Source organism: Schistocerca gregaria, chromosome 8 (genome assembly GCF_023897955.1).
Source record: "Schistocerca gregaria isolate iqSchGreg1 chromosome 8, iqSchGreg1.2, whole genome shotgun sequence".
Lineage (NCBI taxonomy): Eukaryota > Metazoa > Arthropoda > Insecta > Orthoptera > Acrididae > Schistocerca > Schistocerca gregaria.
Window position 1 is genome coordinate 367,533,220 of NC_064927.1, and position 17,858 is coordinate 367,551,077.

At 44.2% G+C, this 17,858-nt stretch overlaps 1 protein-coding gene and 3 non-coding genes across 4 annotated transcripts in view; 1 reads left to right on the forward strand and 3 right to left on the reverse strand.

Annotated features, from left to right (window-relative positions):
- The window catches only part of LOC126285424 (uncharacterized), a 1,121,207-nt gene that overhangs the window by 907,632 nt on the left and 195,717 nt on the right, over window positions 1–17,858 (reverse strand). The gene's annotated exons all lie outside the window — the stretch shown is intronic.
- Trnak-uuu (transfer RNA lysine (anticodon UUU)) lies at window positions 10,550–10,622 on the reverse strand. Its single transcript has one exon. It is a non-coding gene; the product is annotated as a tRNA-Lys (tRNA).
- Trnal-uag (transfer RNA leucine (anticodon UAG)) lies at window positions 12,625–12,704 on the reverse strand. Its single transcript has one exon. It is a non-coding gene; the product is annotated as a tRNA-Leu (tRNA).
- Window positions 12,964–13,036, forward strand: Trnak-uuu (transfer RNA lysine (anticodon UUU)). The gene has a single exon. It is a non-coding gene; the product is annotated as a tRNA-Lys (tRNA).

Here is a 17,858-nt window from a genome sequence, read left to right on the forward strand (position 1 = left end):
ACATATAGACTTCGCGGTAATAATTGCAGCCAAATAAAAACTTTTATACAGTCTGTGGACGAAGTTCAAAAACTATTAAAAACCCTGCGTAGTAGTCCGCTGTTGTACGCTACACTGCGATGATGCGCGAAGTGTGTCTTATTTACCACCACTGTTTTTCGAAGCAATCTGCACTGTTTTATGCAAAATCTAGTGCTAATCGACAGAAACTCTAGAGCTCTCGAAATTCTATTGGTAGAACCGTCCTCCTACTTCGACTGGACCTCATCACGTCCGCCTCTTGCGTTAAATGCCACCCCTAGCTTGCTAAGGGTCCGCACTATCTGACACTAAGCGTCTACCTGCCGAGGACACGCGCACACGCTACATCTCAGCATTCGCCTACAAGACTGGAAAATAACTCTCCAGGATTCTACGCCAGTTCACGGGGCCACACCTGCGATTCTTGGGGACTTTCACATTGAAAAAGTAGCTCCGTGCATGACGAACGTTCAATTCCGACCAAGAGGACACAGCACTTAGAGCCGGCATCACTGATATCTGTTGGAGGTGTCTTCGATCCTGCTAGCTCAAAAAAAGGTCAAATGGCTCTAAGCTGAGGTCATCAGTCCCCTAGACTTTAGAACTACATAAACCTAACTAACCTAAGGACATCACATCCATACGCGAGGTAGGATTCGAACCTGCGACCATAGCATCCGCCTGGTTCAAGACTGGAGCGCCTTGAACCTCTCGGCCACAGCGGCCGGCTGCTAGCTTCCGAAATTGTTTTCACGTTTAGGCTGTTCAGCCCAAAGCCTCTGAAACATAATTCCTTGCAGTCACCGGCAGCAGTTGCTGGGAAATACTGCTTCCACCCGGCGCTATGAAACATTTGCCTTCTCGAGACAGTCAGTAAACCTTTAGTCAGTGTAGCAGGTTCCGACCACAAACCAGTCAGAACGAGCACAGAAAGACGGATCCCCAGGTTCAGGCTGCACAAAGCACTCTTCCCCCTGATGGCGTCCCAAAATGTCCCGGTGGCGCGGCTAATAATAATACAAGGGTTGCCTATTTAAAGTCTAAACAAAGCACGAAACTCGTCGAAATGCTCCCTCAAATGAAAACTGTGACTCCGCTGACAACACGGGGAAGTTCAAATGGCTCTGAGCACTATGGGACTTAACATCTGTGGTCATCAGTCCCCTAGACTTTAGAACTACTTAAACCTAACTAACCTAAGGACATCACACACATCCATGCCCGAGGCAGGATTCGAACCTGCATCCGTAGCAGCCGCGCAGTTCCCGACTGAGCGCCTAGAACCGCAAGACCACCGCGGCCGGCAACACGGGGAAGTCCGTCAGTTAACCACATGGTGTTAATCGAATGGACACGAATATTTTACGACGGCATTATGCCTGCAAAGAAGCTGGGAGCTAATGCCTATGTCAGTAATGTAGACCCTTTTGTAAGGTGGGCATCTGGATAAGTTATTAAAAAAACGGATTTAGTTGCATTTCTGTCGCTGACAGCAGGTCAAGAGTAAATCTAAAATATCGTAATTTCCGAATGCAGAAATCGACGCATTTGTTTCCGGATCAGGCTTCTGTTGTTAAAATTCTCCACCCTCCCGAATAGTTTGAGTCGTTCTCACGGAAATACCCTGTGTGTATAAGAGGGCAGTGCGTCAGAGAGGCCAGGCAGTTCTGTTGGTTTTCTCGACGCCAGCGCCTCGGCCCGCAAACACTGCGAGCTTCGCTGTGGCCTAATTGTCAGGCTCCAGTCCTCGCGGCGTTGGAGCGACGGCTTCGGCTGATCAGCAACGCCCCGTCCGCCGAACCAATCCAATTACCGCGACGTGGTGGGACGGCCGTCGGCCAATCACATTAAGGATCCGCGCGGCCGACGTGCCAAATGTTATGGCGGAGCTGGCAAATCTGATTCTCATGCAGCCGCGCTGCCTCCTCCCACACTACGAGTAGGGCAGCGCGGCGCGGCGCAGCACTCCGTACACTCGGAAACGTGTACACTCGGAAACGAAATCCAAACACTTCGCTAACTCGCCGAAGACTTGGTCGCGTGTGCACCAGAGTGTAGTCTCTGGTCAGATCGACGCGAACACAGAAGAAGAATGTGCGTTCGTTTGTGATACGCAGTACCGAATTCAGTTTCGGAAAAAGGCATATGTGTGGACAAGGTGTTATGGCAAAGTGCGCAGTAGACCCGGCCATGCAGTGAACTAATATGGTCACGTGACCGGGTGCACAATCGTTCCAGTTCAGACCAGAGCACGTTGTTACCTCGCAGTGTAAGCGGGGAAAGTAATCGGGGAAAATGCCCTTGCAAGCAACCTCTTAGGAAATAGGTCATAGGTTTAGTATAATGAGCAACTTCATTATCAAGGGCAGCTTTTTTTCGTTTTCGCCATCTGACAATAACCTATATTGAGTCGAGTTTTTAATGTAAATGGCTGAAAGAATTTGCTTTCTGATGCTTTTATTACGCTGCCATCAAAGTTTTCGAAGATAGGATGAATGTCTGTTCTTACATCGCTCTTCCACGAGTGTCGTTTAAGCTGTGACTTTTTCCCCAAATCTACCCGTGGAACTGTAGAGGAAGTGTATTCTATTTGGTTATCGCATTCCACACTGAGTTTTTACTTAAAAAGCACAGCCTTAGTCAATTACAGCAGCGTAGCATATCTCAACGTTCACACAGTCCTGAACATGTGGTTAGCTTCCTTTTTTATTTGCTTGTTTGTTATTGGTTTATCCAAAAGTAGCTTAGCACTCGCTGCTTCGGCCGCGTAGACTGTATGGTCTGCATATTTTGTTGCCGTTCTTTAATCGAATTTTTCTATTGTTACACTCACTGCTCATGTGTAAATTTACACACTGTTCAAACACTATAACACCAGATACTTATTTCAAAACTGCTTTGATAGCGACATATTTTCCTAAAAAACGTTTCATCCCCTATATCATCCCTTGGGGATGGAATTTCGAAAAATCCCCTCTTAAACAATGTCAACAGTGTAAGATCAACACCCGGCGCGGCTAAGCACGGCCGGACAACCTGTCTGGTGTAGCGGTAGTATATTATAGGCACATACCTTCCCTGTGAATCAATCTATTTTTTAGCACTAAAAACCGTATCAAAATCCGTGCAGTAGTTCCTGAGTTTAGCCTTCACATACAGACAGTAAAACGAAGAGGGGCACTGTAATTCATAATTCGAAGGCCAGTTAAAAAGTAATGCCTCCTACATTTTTGTCAAGACTTTAAAATCCGGCTACATAGATTGAAAGCCACAACACTGACGATTAATTTAGAACTTTTGCTTGTAATCTCCTTCCCTCGCCATACTTTTGGTCCATCTTTTAACAAGTGCATGAAATCGATTGTTGTAAAAACTCACGGTGGTGCAGCCGAAGCCGTTGTTGCACGGCCCTTTCTACGGCCTCTCCATCTTCAAAGTGTATCCCACGATGAGCTTCTTTTGGCGGCCCGAATGGATAGAAATCTGTCGCTGCCAGATGAGGGCTGTGTGGAGGATAAGGCAAGATCTGACATCCAATTTTCGCAATGTTTTCAGTGGTGTGACGACTAGTGTGTACCCTACATTGCGATGCGAAATAAGAATATCTGCCATAACTCTTGTTAGGCGAACTTTCTGAAGACGTGCTTTTAGCTGCTGGAGGGTATTGGTCAGAATTTATTGGGCATCCCAGCTAAAAAAAAAATTAAAAAAATTAACCTTAATCGCGCATCTACGTTCCACGTCCCAGAACAGTGTAGTCACAACTTTCCCTACCGATCACATAGTTTTGAACTTTCCACCACAAGCATATCTTAGGTGTCAACACAAATCGAACACGGGAGGTCCAAGACAGTAGCCACAAACAGAAGGCCTACTAAACTACACAGGTGATCTATTGGGTAAAGCAGCTTAACAAAAGCTAGTGAGATGCAGTGTCGAATACTACTCTGGAGCACAGTGACTGGAATATCCGGATTAATCATACTAATCAACTGTATTTCGTTTGTTATTTCTAGTACAGGTAGGAATTTAAAATAATTTGCATATACAGGGTGTAACAAAAAGGTACGGTCAAACTTTCAGGAAACATTCCTCACACACAAATAAATAAAATATGTTATGTGTCCAGAAACACTTAATTTCCATGTTAGAGCTCATTTTAGTTTCGTCCACCTACGGTCAATGGAGCACGTTATGATTTCATACGGGATGCTCTACCTGTGCTGCTAGAACATGTGCCTTTACAAGTAAGACACAACATGTGGTTCATGCACGATGGAGCTCCTGCACATTTCAGTCGAAGTGTTCGTACGCTTCTCAACAAAAGATTCGGTGACCGATGGATTGGTAGAGGCGAACCAATTCCATGGCCTCCACGCTCTCCTGAACTCAACCCTCTTGACTTTCATTTATGGCGGTATTTGAAAGCTCTTGTCTACGCAACCCCGGTACCAAATGTAGAGACTCTTCGTGCTTGTATTGTGGACGGTTGTGATAAAATACGCCATTCTCCAGGGCTGCATCAGCGCATCAGGGATTCCATGCGACGTAGGGTGGCTGCATGTATCCTCGCTAACGGAGGACATTTTGAACATTTCCTGTAACAAAGTGTTTGAAGTCACGCTGGTACGTTCTGTTGCCGTGTGTTTCCATTCCATGATTAATATGATTTGAAGAGAAGTAAGAAAATGAGCTCTAACATGGAAAGTAAGCGTTTCCGGACACATGTCCGCATAACATATTTTCTTTCTTTGTGTGTGAGGAATGTTTCCTGAAAATTTGGTCGTTCCTTTTTGTAACACCCTGTATATTAACAAAAAATACCTCTCTCAAGTAAACGAATGCCGGTCACTCTTTCTACAGGAAAATATGTTTTCAGCTGAACTTCCTCTGAACCTACACTGATTTTCTGAAGCGTTCTCACTTCAAATGTTTTAAAACCTGTACCTGACTTAAAATTCTGAACAGTAATTGTAATCTGGTCAGAATAGAATGTTTCATTAAGTCAGAGCGGAGATATATAATTGTTACATTAATATTTAAAGGGCCGGCCTGGGTGGCCGAGCGGTTCTCGGCGCTACAGTCTGGAACCGCGCGACCGCTACGGTCGCAGGTTCGATTCCAGCCTCGGGCATGGATGTGTGTGATGTCCTTAGGTTAGTTAGGTTTAAGTAGTTCTAAGTTCTAGGGGACTGATGACCACAGCAGTTAAGTCCCATAGAGCTCAGAGCCGCTTGAGCCAATATTTTAAGTATTGTAGTTTCATTCGTAGAACGACACACACAAAACTACGCACGTGAGCGGAAAGAGTGGAACTGATTAGATTACTGTTCTAACATAGTAATTTGTAACGACAAGATGCCTATATACCGAGAAACTGTATCTTAACGATTTCATGGTAAGACTAGCTGTTTCTGGCCAATCTTTGCTGTGGCTCCGTCTGCTTAAATCGAAAAGAGAAAACACATGTTTCTATTATGTATGGGAGCTGGATGTACGCCTTAATCTCTTTCTCTCCCCTGTCTTTTTCCATCTCCCTCTTTCCCTCTCTTTGTCCATCTTATTCCTCTTTCCCTATCTCTTTTTCCATCACCTCCACCTACTTTCTCTGACCATCTTCACCCCCCCCCCCCCCGCACTCTTTCCTTCTCTTCGTCTCTATCTCTCCCCCTACTCCTTTCTCTGTCCACCTCCTCCATCCCATACTCTATGCCCATTTCCTCCTATGCCTCTGTCCATCTCCTCTCCCCCTCCTCTCTGACCTTCAGCCTTGCTTGTTTTCAGTGGAATTTCAGATTTCGTAGCAGTATTCTAATCATAAACCAATAAGCCAAAAATACAAGTTTCCTGTATGCTGACAACTTTCCACCATCGTATATTTTATAACGCTTCCGTATTATTCAGTTTATATAAATTTATGTATTGAAAAACAGGTAAGTTAAAACATGAGCCTGTATCAATGGAATGTTGTGTCAAAAGTAATCGGGCGGAAATTTCGGTAATACACGATCCTTAACAACGAACATTTACATTTGTTTATGTAGATTAAATTTAGGTGCAATTTTCAGTGTATTAAACACCTAAAGGTACGATTCATACTTAATAGCTTAGACAAAGTAAATATCTACAAAAAGCTGCATTTTGTGCAGACTGGTTGATTTTAAATTTGTCAGTCAGTCGATGGCAACAACAATGAGCTCGAAAGAGAAAACGGTTTTGTAAACTTTGAGCGAGGAAATCACCTATGACTTGGGGCGCACGCCTTCATTCCTTTGAAATACTTGGAGACAGAAAAAACCAACCCAAGCTACAATGGATAGATCGAGAGATATTTTGTTGCACAGATGACAGTTTTTATCTTCCTACTGCTTATTGCTCCTGCTGTATGAGAAGCACTGTGAGCAAAGCGTCCTGGTGGAGTTTCACGCGCCTGCGCTCGTGGCTGTGAGTCCGGAAGACGTGTGCCCACGCAGCCTCTCTGTGTACTGACTCACCACCACCGCGCCGAGTGAAAGCAGGCCCGTGAACAACGCAAGCGTGAGCCCGGGTAGTTCAGCCGGTAGACCATTGGGCTTTTAAACTCATGGTCCAGTGAAAAGTACCTGTTCGCGCGAAATATTTTTAAAAAAGTCGGCGAATCGTTGTGCGAGGCGTCTGTCATCATCGCAACAAGGTAGCGCACACCTGTCCTATCTCACTTATGCCGGGTGGCACATACAGCTGTGACTCTTGCGGTGTTGGACTTTATGCGTGTTATTCGCAACAAAAATGCAAACGAACCTCTCCTTCTCCGTGACAACGCAATGTCTCACGTAAGTCTGCGCGTCCGAGTGGAGCTCACAAAACTTCCTCGTCCACCCTACGCCCATGGTCTCGCCCAATGAAGGATGCACTCCGCGGGAACCAGCATGTGAATGATGCTTCGCTTATCGATGCTGCGAGACGTTGGCTTCGTCGACCAGTAGAATGGTACCATACGAGCGTACAAGCCGTCTCAACAAGGTGGCCGTCGCACTGATCGGAGATCATGTTGAAAACTAGCGTTTTGTAGCTAGAAGAGAGTGGAGTAATGTCGTGAATCGGGACACGAATAAATTCAATCTTATTTCAGAAAAATATATTGTTTTACTTTCTGAACATCCCTCGTAGACCACCGAGTATCGAAGATCTCATGGTAACTATGAGTCCACTGTTCGACGAATATTTCGTTAAGTAACAGTAAGTCTTCTGGCCGTCTGGGGCTCTTACGTTACGGAGACGCAGGAATTAAATACTATATGACGCTCATCTCAAACATCCTACATCGCTGGAGACATACTGGAGTGACTTAATACGAACCATGCGACGTTCACAATTGTCTAACGTCACGCATAGAGCTCCCGAAGTCAGGTTCACTGATTCACCACCGTGGTATGAGCAGAGAGAGAACGAGTTCGGAGCCCGGATAGGTCAACCGGTAGAACATCAGGCTCTTAACCTAAGGGTCGAGGGTTTAAATCGCTGTTCAGGTGTAATTTTTTATGTCGATTGTATAGAAGGCCGGAAAACGTGATCGCTGTTTAAGCAAGTTACGATCCTTTTGGCTAACCTTTCTCCTCTAAGACATTTAATTAAAAAAAACATATAAGTGTTTAACAGAGAAACATAAGCGACAGCGCCGTAAAAAGGTTTCTATGAAAACTGACGCACATCCCATTGGATGCCGTTGACGTATAGGGGGATTTCAGAAATATGTACACAAAAAGAACATTGAATCACATTAACAGCAAAAGATACTATAAGAGCACGACAATAAGCCATTTTCTAAAAGATATTTCTAAATGCTTTTCTTGGTATTGTAATTAGGAAGCCGAAAACTGAAAATGACAAACACTGTTTGGGAATAATTTTATTTCAACTTTTCTGTTTTTAAAGGATGGATTATCATATGCGATCAGAAAGCAATTTTACAACAAGAATTTTACCAATTATCACTGGCTTTTAGCTTCGCTGACGGGCCATTCAGACTGTACAGACATCAAGTGTGTAAACACAAATCTGAAGCTCGTGGGATATTCAGCAATCTAATAATCAGTGCAAAACCATTGAACGACTTAATCGAGTCAATTTTTCAGGTTGTTGGGTAACTGATATGTGGAGTATCCTTAGAAGCACATCCAGGAGAAGAACTACGAAATATACAGTAATGAAATTCTACTAAACAACAGCTACTGCAAGTTTCGTTATGGCAGTTGAGATCAGGTCGACGATTTATCTACTACGTGAGGTAAGAAAAAGATAAATAAGGTGGAGGGCGGAGGGAGGAGGCAGAGAGGTGGAGACAAGAAGAAGAAGAAGAAGAAGAAGAAGAAAAAGATGATGATGATGATGATGATGACGATGATAATTCTGACGAAAGACGATGATTATGAAAAGGTTAAGCGACGCTTAGGAACACATCGTCCTTCCTCTACCTTAGTTGGCGGAACATGGCACTGTATCGTGAACTACCAACCACTTGTTCACAGGCTTTGGTTGAAGTCAATGATAAAACAGTTATCAAATTATCTTCTGGCTTTTGATCCGTCTCAAGCGAGCTACCCGTATCTCCTTACAATTTGTTGTATGATCTTGAGCTAGAATTGTCTGAAATTCTTTGCTGTTTCATTCACTTGTTTCTTCAATAATCAACATCTAATAGCAATCCGTTTTTGGATGGTGTCTAATATTGCCTTTGGTGACTACTTGATTGCTTTTAAACTGATTTTAGATAAACGTAACTGCGCAGGTATCTGACGTGTTTCTTCAGGGTTGGACACTAACAATGCAACACTGTCGATGGACTTACACGAGACGTGTATTTTCTTCTGAGTATGTTCATTTGAAGATCAAAACACGTAACAGACACGCTAAGTAAAACAATTTCAATAAACGCTGTTCGTTATTTGCTTTCTTCCTGATCACCGGGAAACTATGTATGGACTGTTCTTTTCTTTTTGCAATTGTTGTAGATACAGCTTCGTAATTCAGATCAGAAAACAAATTGTTTCTGAAATTGTAATTTCGTAGTCGTTACGATCCTAAAACGTCTGGCAACAGCATAAAATATTTTCAGAGCATGTCACAATTAAGTAACCATAAAATTTATTCATGGAAAAATTTATAGAGATTGCTACTAGAACTTCAGTTTGATTTTGTCTATAAGATAAACTTTTTCACACGTAAACGCACTGACTGAACAATTGCTGTTTGCCTCTACACTACGATATACGTGCCACTGCCATACTTTAAAGAGCGGGCACATATGGATGGCACAAACATAATACACTGTATGAAACTGACAAAATCCACCTCATAATTGTGGCATGAGCATTAAAACGCGTAGAGTACGTACGAAGGGAGACACTATAGCAGAAGATCGATGTTATTTGTGCATACATTTTACGATTACAGTCGGTATTACTTTCGATTTGGGCGTATGAGAGCAGACCCATGATCTCTCATGCATACCGTAAATTGGAAATAAATACAGTTCCTTCCGTAATATCAGATTTCGACTTTATTAGTAACATTTCCTCCGTACCAGGTTGCTCTAATTCAGAGTACAATCTAACCGTAATATGTAGAAATTATCTGCTGAGTCACGCGTGAAGTTACGTAACCTACATATAACTGATCTGTACAATACTTTACAGTGGTAAAAATAACGTTCTCTATGAGGAGAAAGTAAGGAAATATCGTTCAAAATGGCTGCCTTACTTGCTTTATGTTGGAACCACAACTGAAATGATTTTCTCCAAGGTCATTAAGTTTATTTGTGTGATACGTAGCATCAGTTACGTCCTTGGAAATTAACTGCCATTCCATTTCAGTTTCATTTATGGTACATTCAATGCTTGAGCGATGTCACAGAAGATTTCAGTTATAGTAAAATGACCACAAGATACCAGAAATTAGTTTCAGTATCTGAAACCTGTTTGTACCGTACCTTTTAGTAAAATTAGTATTTCCAATCTGGGATATTGAGACGTTGTTTTGTTCAAAGATTCTTTAGAAATAACTGCAGCCAGTTGCCTTTGGCGGTGTTATATTATTTTCATTTTAGTGTTAGTAGTTTCGAGATGCCTTGTCACTTATCAGCAGATGGTACACAGTTATTAGTGATTGACTGTAGGATTTTCGGGATAGTAGTGTAATTTAAATCCGTGGGGTTAATCCTGATGCACCAGCCAATTTGGAAAACATTATTCTTTCTTTGCAGTTACGCTTATTACACAGCACAAAGAGCCCTTTAATACTATAACTAGCAGTAGAACTGTGTAGCATCTGATGATGAGTCGCTAGACGACTTAAAACCAATCGCCGTAAAACAAAAATTATACCATCACAAAAGACAACTGACTGCAATTATTTCTGAAACTGTTTGTTTAACACTGTCGTAGTGTTCTACGTCTGTAATGGATAAAAATTGAGGATTTCTCTTGTTCGTCTTCGTATTTCAAGCAAGCAGACTGCGGTCTATTAGACGAAATATTTAACATAAAATTTCCGCCCGAACAGGGACTTGAACCCTGGACCCTTAGGTTAAAAGCCTAATGCTCTACCGACTGAGCTATCCGGGCTCTTCTACGTGATATTTCCAGCGGGAACTTTACTGCCAGCATGCCGATGAGTAACTGTAACAGGTGACGTGTAACGTGGGTCGCTTGGCCTGTTGCCCATGCCCAACCGGCGATATATGTAGGCGTGAAATCGGCTTCGCTACCAGGATGCGTACTCGGTCGCGGTTTATTTGTCGAACGGTTCACGGTACTTTTTCGGTTCTTGGCAACTGTCTGACTAAAGTAAATAAAGGACGTAGTGTCAGTTACCAGAAAAATCTTTTTCACGACAATTAAAATGAATTTAAAGGAATCTATACATGTTACAGAAATGTACGTACGTATGCTAGACTGATTTCAATCGAACATAGTATACCGGGTGATAAAAAAGTCAGTATAAATTTTAAAACTTAATAAACCACGGAATAATGTAGATACAGAGGTAAAAATTGACACACATGCTTGGAATGACATGGGGTTTTATTAGAACAAAACAGAAGTATTGCTAGACGCGTGAAAGATCTCTTGCGCGCGTCTTTTGGTGATGATCGTGTGCTCAGCCACCACTTTCGTCATGCTTGGCCTCCCAGGTCCCCAGACCTCAGTCCGTGCGATTATTGGCTTTGGGGTTAGCTGAATCGCAAGTGTATGGTGATCGACCGACATCTCTAGGGATGCTGAAAGACAACATCCGACGCCAATGCCTCGCCATAACTTTACAGTGCTATTCACAACATTATTCCTCGACTACAGCTATTGTTGAGGAATGATGGTGGACATATTGAGCATTTCCTGCAAAGAACATCATCTTTGCTTTGTCTTACTTTGTTATGCTAATTATTGCTATTCTGATCAAATGAAGCGCCATCTGCTGGACATTTTTTGAATGTTTGTCTTTTTTTGGTTCTAATAAAACCCCATGTCATTCCAAGCACTATGCGACTTCTGAGGTCATCAGTCGCCTAGAACTTAGAACTAATTAAACCTAACTAACCTAAGGACATCACACACATCCATGCCCGAGGCAGGATTGGAACCTGCGACCGTAGCGGTCGCTCGGCTCCAGACTGTAGCGCGTAGAACCGCACGGCCACTGAGGCCGGCTCCATCTGTTCCGCACGTGTTTCACTACCTTCTGCTGATGCCTAAATTCCTTGAATGATGATCTCTTCGTATTAAACATTAATCCAAGAGAAACTGTTCTTGTCTTGCAGTACCACATGCTGTTTGTGAGTGGAGGTAGCTGGGAGGTGGTAGCAAGAGAGATTTGCAAAGTTCTAAGTGACGTTTATACAGGAAATAGACGTCCGTAAGAGAAACTCGTACATACAAAGCTTTATTAACCTTTTAACGAAAAAAGAGAAAAGAAGATGGCAAATAGAGGATGTGTTCAGAAGTAACGACTGAGTTTTGGAGCACAGCTTAGATGAAAGGAATACTGACGATGCGTATACAAATACGTTAGTTTCATGTAACGTTTCCAATTCTCATCGCCTGCTTTACAGATAATTCACTTTTCCCTCCCTCCCTCCCTCTCTCTCTCTCTCTCTCTCTCTCTCTCTCTCTCTCTCTCTCTCTCTCTCTCTCTCTCTCTCTCTCTCCGGCTCCGATTCATTATTTTCGGTGGATTTAAATTACAGTTACTTGACCCGATCTTTTCACATGCGGATCGTGTACTGTATTTTCTCTCTTATTGTTGGTGAACATCTCTTCCTTATCCATCTCTGTTCTCGTTGTGCGTTCTTACTAGTTCTCTACGATATCCTGCTGGCTGTACTCACTGTCATAAGAGCAATAACTGTGTTACTTCCTTTTTAGTACCTCGTTAATTTTCCCTGTTGTACGTGGAAACCATTTCTCGTGACCGAAGAGTGGAACAAACTGCATCAAGGGTCCGCCGAGGACGGCGCCTTCTCCATAAGATATGACACGCCAGGTAGCTCAGTCGGTAGAGATTTAGGAACAGTAAAATTAGCACGAGACAGGCCACATTTTTAAAATTCTACCTTTTTTTCAAAAATCTTGGCAGCGGTGGGATTCGAACCCACGCCCTTTCGGACTGGTGCCTAAAACCAGCGCCTTAGACCGCTCGGCCACGCTACCTTGGTGTGATATGCAATGCGACATATGCTATACAGGTATCGCATCGTAAGTGGGGAAAAATGGATGATGAGGTGACGCATGGCTTACGTGCTTCAGTACACCAAATCGCCAAAGCTAGTTTTCCCGGCTGCAACCAACCTTTCCCCAACCGCTCGCCGCCTGATAATACTGTACACGTAACGGGACCAGGGGCCTCCTAGGCAACATCAGCAGTGCGTCACACGTTCGATAACGTGTTTCCAGACCTTCGGCAAACAGAGCCCGGATAGCTCAGTCGGTAGAGCATTAGGCTTTTAACCTAAGGGTCCAGGGTTCAAGTCCCTGTTCGGGCGAAAATTTTAATTTGACGGTTTGGGTATTAAAAGTCTATCTCCACATGGGGTATGATTTATCAACAACAATTACCAATAACAGGAACACCGAGCACAGACAAAAATATAGTACGCTGCAGGATTATCAAGATTTAATCATCGCGAGACTGTGCTGTACTCCGCAGTCTTGTCACATCAAGGGGTATCATCCCGAGCGTTGAGAGCATGGGACAGAGTACTTTTAACCTTGTACAGTGGGTGGTTTTGCTGCGGAAGTTCGGCTTACGCCATTCTTGAATCGCTCTGTCAAAGACAGAAATTTGTGATATTTAACGGGCTTTTACTATCATCTTGCTGTAATTAGAAGTTGCTACTTTCCCTATTTGCAAATTAAAGTCAGTTTTTTCTTAAACTCCACCTTCTGCAAAACACAATGTATTCTATTTTTCATTCTTTACCCAAACTTTTTCCCGGCACTAATGTGTTTATGCACAGTCATTTTTTCAAAGAAATCAAAAGAACACTGCGATGCTCAGGAGGACGTTAACGGCATATGTAGATGGCGACAAATGTTGGGGCATATCATTTGCCAACGAATGGGCTGCGAAAGAGATCTCACGCTGCGTGAGACCATACGTTTCGGTACAGTCGGAAGGCAACGGCAAGCGATCTGTTGGCAGATAGATTTCAAACTACAGCATTTATTAGCAAGTGCTGATCTAAACAGAGTACATTACAGCCTATTTTGTTGCTGCCATGGACCTTCTATAGCACGGGGCAGTCACGAACATCCGCAATGTGCACTGCAACGGATTATTTGAGCCCAAACTACCCGAAAAAAACTCCCTGCTCGTCAAGAAAAGTGAGCCAACGGAACGCACAGTAGCGAATTCCTACGCGGCGCCGTGTTGTGGACAGAGTGAAAAGCTCAGTACAGCCGGCTCAGGCAGATAAACGCCCCCTGTCCCTCCTCCCCTCCTCTCCTTCCCACCCCCCTCCACCCTCTCCCCTCTCCCCTTCCCTGACGTATACACACAGAAACGCACAGTCGACTTCGGAGGCCAACGTGGAAACTATAGGAAATACAGAGGCCGCCACATAAGAACCGCTATGATACAGAAGTATCACGGAGAAACGCGGGGTCAACGAAGACAACTGAGAAGGCGAAGCAGAAGTAGTGAATGGAGCACATGAGTCGAAGCGGAAAACCATGCAAAACATGGTACACAAGAGTACCAAATGGGTGGGGGGAGTCACGGCTTATTCCCGTTGTCAAGAATGGTCGTCTAGCAGACGCACAAAACTATAGGGCTATATCTCTGACGTCGGTCTGTTGTAGAATTTTGGAATATGTTTTACGCCCGTACATTATGACGTTGCTGTAGACCGAAAATTTCCTCTGTAGGAATCAACATGGATTCCGAAAACCAAGAGGCGTTCGATAGAGTTTCGCACCCTGCCGCACTATGAACCAAATACGAGCCTATCGAGCCTCAGTTCATAGCAAACACAATACAGCGTGTCATTGAACGGAGGGAAGTTTTCAGACGTAAAAGGAACTACGGGCGTGACCCAAGGGAGAGCTGTACGACCATTACTTTTCACAATATACATAAACGACCTAGTAGTTAACGTCGGATGAGGCTTTTCGCGGGCCGTGCTGTTCTATACAGGAAAGTCGTGATGCTAGAACATTCTAGTGAAATGGAGGTAGACTTGCAATAGATCGACGCTTGGAACAGGGCGTGGCTTCTGACCCTCCGCATAAACAAATGTAACGTATTGCCAATATACGGACAGAAAGACCTTATACTGTATTATTAAACGATTGCAGGACACTCACTGGATTCAGTTATTTCCACATCTAAGATAATGAGTACGGAGAGATATGGAAGTGGAACGACCACATAAAATTAATCGCGGATAAGGCAGATGCCACACTGAGGTTCATTGGAAATATCCTTAGTAACCGTAGTCCACCAATAAAGGAAATAGCTTACAAAACACTCATTGAACATTGTTCGTCAATCTCGTATCGGGACCAGATAGGATCGATACCAGAAATAGAGAACATCTCAAGGACGTTAGCACTGTTCGGTAAAGGTTCATTTAGTAAATGCAAAAGCGTCACGGAGATGCTCGGGCAACTTCTGTGGCAGACGCTGCAAGAGAGGCATTCTGCATCACGATATGGTCTACTTTTAAAATTTCGACAGCGTAGAGTCAACAAATATACTGCTTACTGCTGCGTATATCTCGCGAGAACATCACGACGATGAAATCAGAGATATTCGAGCCCAGCAACCGTTCTTCTCGCGAACCATACTCGACTGGAACAGGAGAGCGTGAAGCGACAGTTATACACAATGTGCCCTTCGTTAAACAGTAAGGTGTCATGCTGAGTGTATATGTAGATGTGAACTGCCGGCACTAACAATAATAACAATGTTTCTAACAAGACTGGGCATCGATTCTACATCTACATACGTACTCCGCAAGCCACCGTAGGAAGTGAGACAATGGGTACGACGTATAACTACTAGCCATTTCCTTCCCTGATCCACTCGCAAACGGAGGAAAGGAAAATCGACTGTCTACAAGTCTCTGTACGAGCTCCAGTTTTTCGTTTCTTATCTTGGCGGTGCTTACGCGAAATTTACGTTGGCGGCAGTACAATCGATCTGCAGTCGGCCTCAAAAGCCGGTCCTCTAAATTTTCTCAACAGTTGTCTCGTGAAAAGAACGTCGTCTTTCCTCCAGTGATTCCAGCTTGACCTCACGAAGCATTTCCGTAACACTTCCGTGCTGATCGAACTTACCGGTAACAGGTCTAGGAGCACGCCTCTGAACTGTTTCGATGTCTCCTTTAAGCCAAGCTGGTTTGGATCCCACACACTCGAGCAGTACTGAAGAATGGGCCGAACTAGCGATCTCTATGACGTCTGCTTTATAGATGCGCTACACTTTCCAAAACTTCTCCGAACAAAACGAAGTTGAGCGCTGGCGCCCCCGACTGTCAATCTGGCGTGCACATTCCATTTCATACGGCACTGCAACGATACGCACATATATTTTAACGACGTAACTGTGTCTAGAACGACACTACTAATGCTGTATTCGAACGTTACAAGATTGTGTTTTCTAGTCATCTGCATTAGCTTACATTCCCCAACATTTAGAGCAAACTGCCATACACCATACCATCTAGAAATTATGACTAGGTCATCTTACATCCCACTACTGTAACTGAAGGACGACACCTTCCCATACACCACATCATCGTCAGCGAATAGCCGTGAATTGCTGCTAATGCTGTCCGCCAGGTCATTTATGTATATAGAGGATAAGTGCGGTCCAGTCATACATATCTGGGACCCTCCTGATGACATCTGTCGAGGACAAAGCACTGGGTTCCGCTACTTAAAAAGTCTTTGAGCCACTCGCATATATGGGTACCATTGTCAACAGTCTGCAGTGGAGAACCCTGTCAAAGGCTGTCCGGATATGTAGGAATATGGAATCTGCCTGTTGCCCTCCATCCACGGTCTTTATGATATCAAGCGAGAAAAGGGCACGTTGAGTTTCGCACGTGCGATGATTTCTCAGTCTGTGTTGATTTGTTTGGTAGAACCTTGTCTGAGTCAAGACATTTTATTCTGTTTGACCTCAGAGTGCCTTCATGAATTCTTCAGCAAATCGACGTTAAGCATATTGGTACGTAATTTTGCGGGTCCGGGCAGGAGTCATCTGCGCTCATTTCCAGCCGCTTGGAACTTCGCCCTGGGAGAGAGATGCACAATAAATACAAGCTAACTACAATGCAGCTTTAACTGCATACAGGCGTTGATATAAGTCAACGGGGACAGTTGAAAATGTGTGCACCGACCGGGACTCGAAACCGGGATCTCTTGCCTACATGGCAGACGCTCTATCAATCTGAGCCACAGAGGACACAGAGGATAGTGCGACTGCAGGGACTTATCTCTGGCACGCCTCCCGTGAGGCCCAAATTCGCAACTTATTGCCCCGCACTATATTCATAGTGCTCCTGCCAATTATACTCGTTAATCGCGGCTTTACTGACGATTCCCGTAAGAGTTCGGGCACTGTTTGTGCATCTGCACAGAAGAAGATGGTCAAATGGCGGTGAGCCTCAACTATAAATATATGAAGATGGTATCTATTCTGTCGGACATTTCCTACAGAATAGATACCATCTTCATATAATACAGGCTAAGCAAGGGGATGATGCCATAGTGTACTCTGCGTGCAACCGAATTGGGATTCCATCTGGATCTGGCGACGTATTTATTTTCCACTGTTTCAGTTGCTTTTATACGCCAGGGATGTCTCCATACGGGAGTCTGTGGGGCAGTCGTACGACTCCACGTTCTTCAATTTCTCCCACCGTATTTGTTCATCGAGCAGTCCCCGAACATACTGCCGATCCATAGCGTTCATCGGGCACAATATTTCTGCAGTCAGACAGGACATCATTGTCAGGTCCGCTGACGAACCAAGCTGAGGGCGCGCGTGCGACATGTATCCTCTCCCAGTGCATGCTTTTCCCTCCGCTGTCCATCCACATAGCAAAGGCAGAAGGCTCGCTGTTGCTCTTCTCAGATCGCCGCACTCGGCTGCTGCTAGAGAGAACTACGAACCACAGCAGCAACTGCAAGCTAATCACGTGGCGAGCACACACAGCCGAGCGCCCAGGCAGTTAACACGCGGCAGGAGTGCCTGCCTGCCTGGAGGGGCTACCTCTGCAGCAGAGTGCCGAGCCGTGCTCTCTACGGCGATGCTGCGAGGAACAACACTTACCAGATACAGCGTTGAGAACGTAT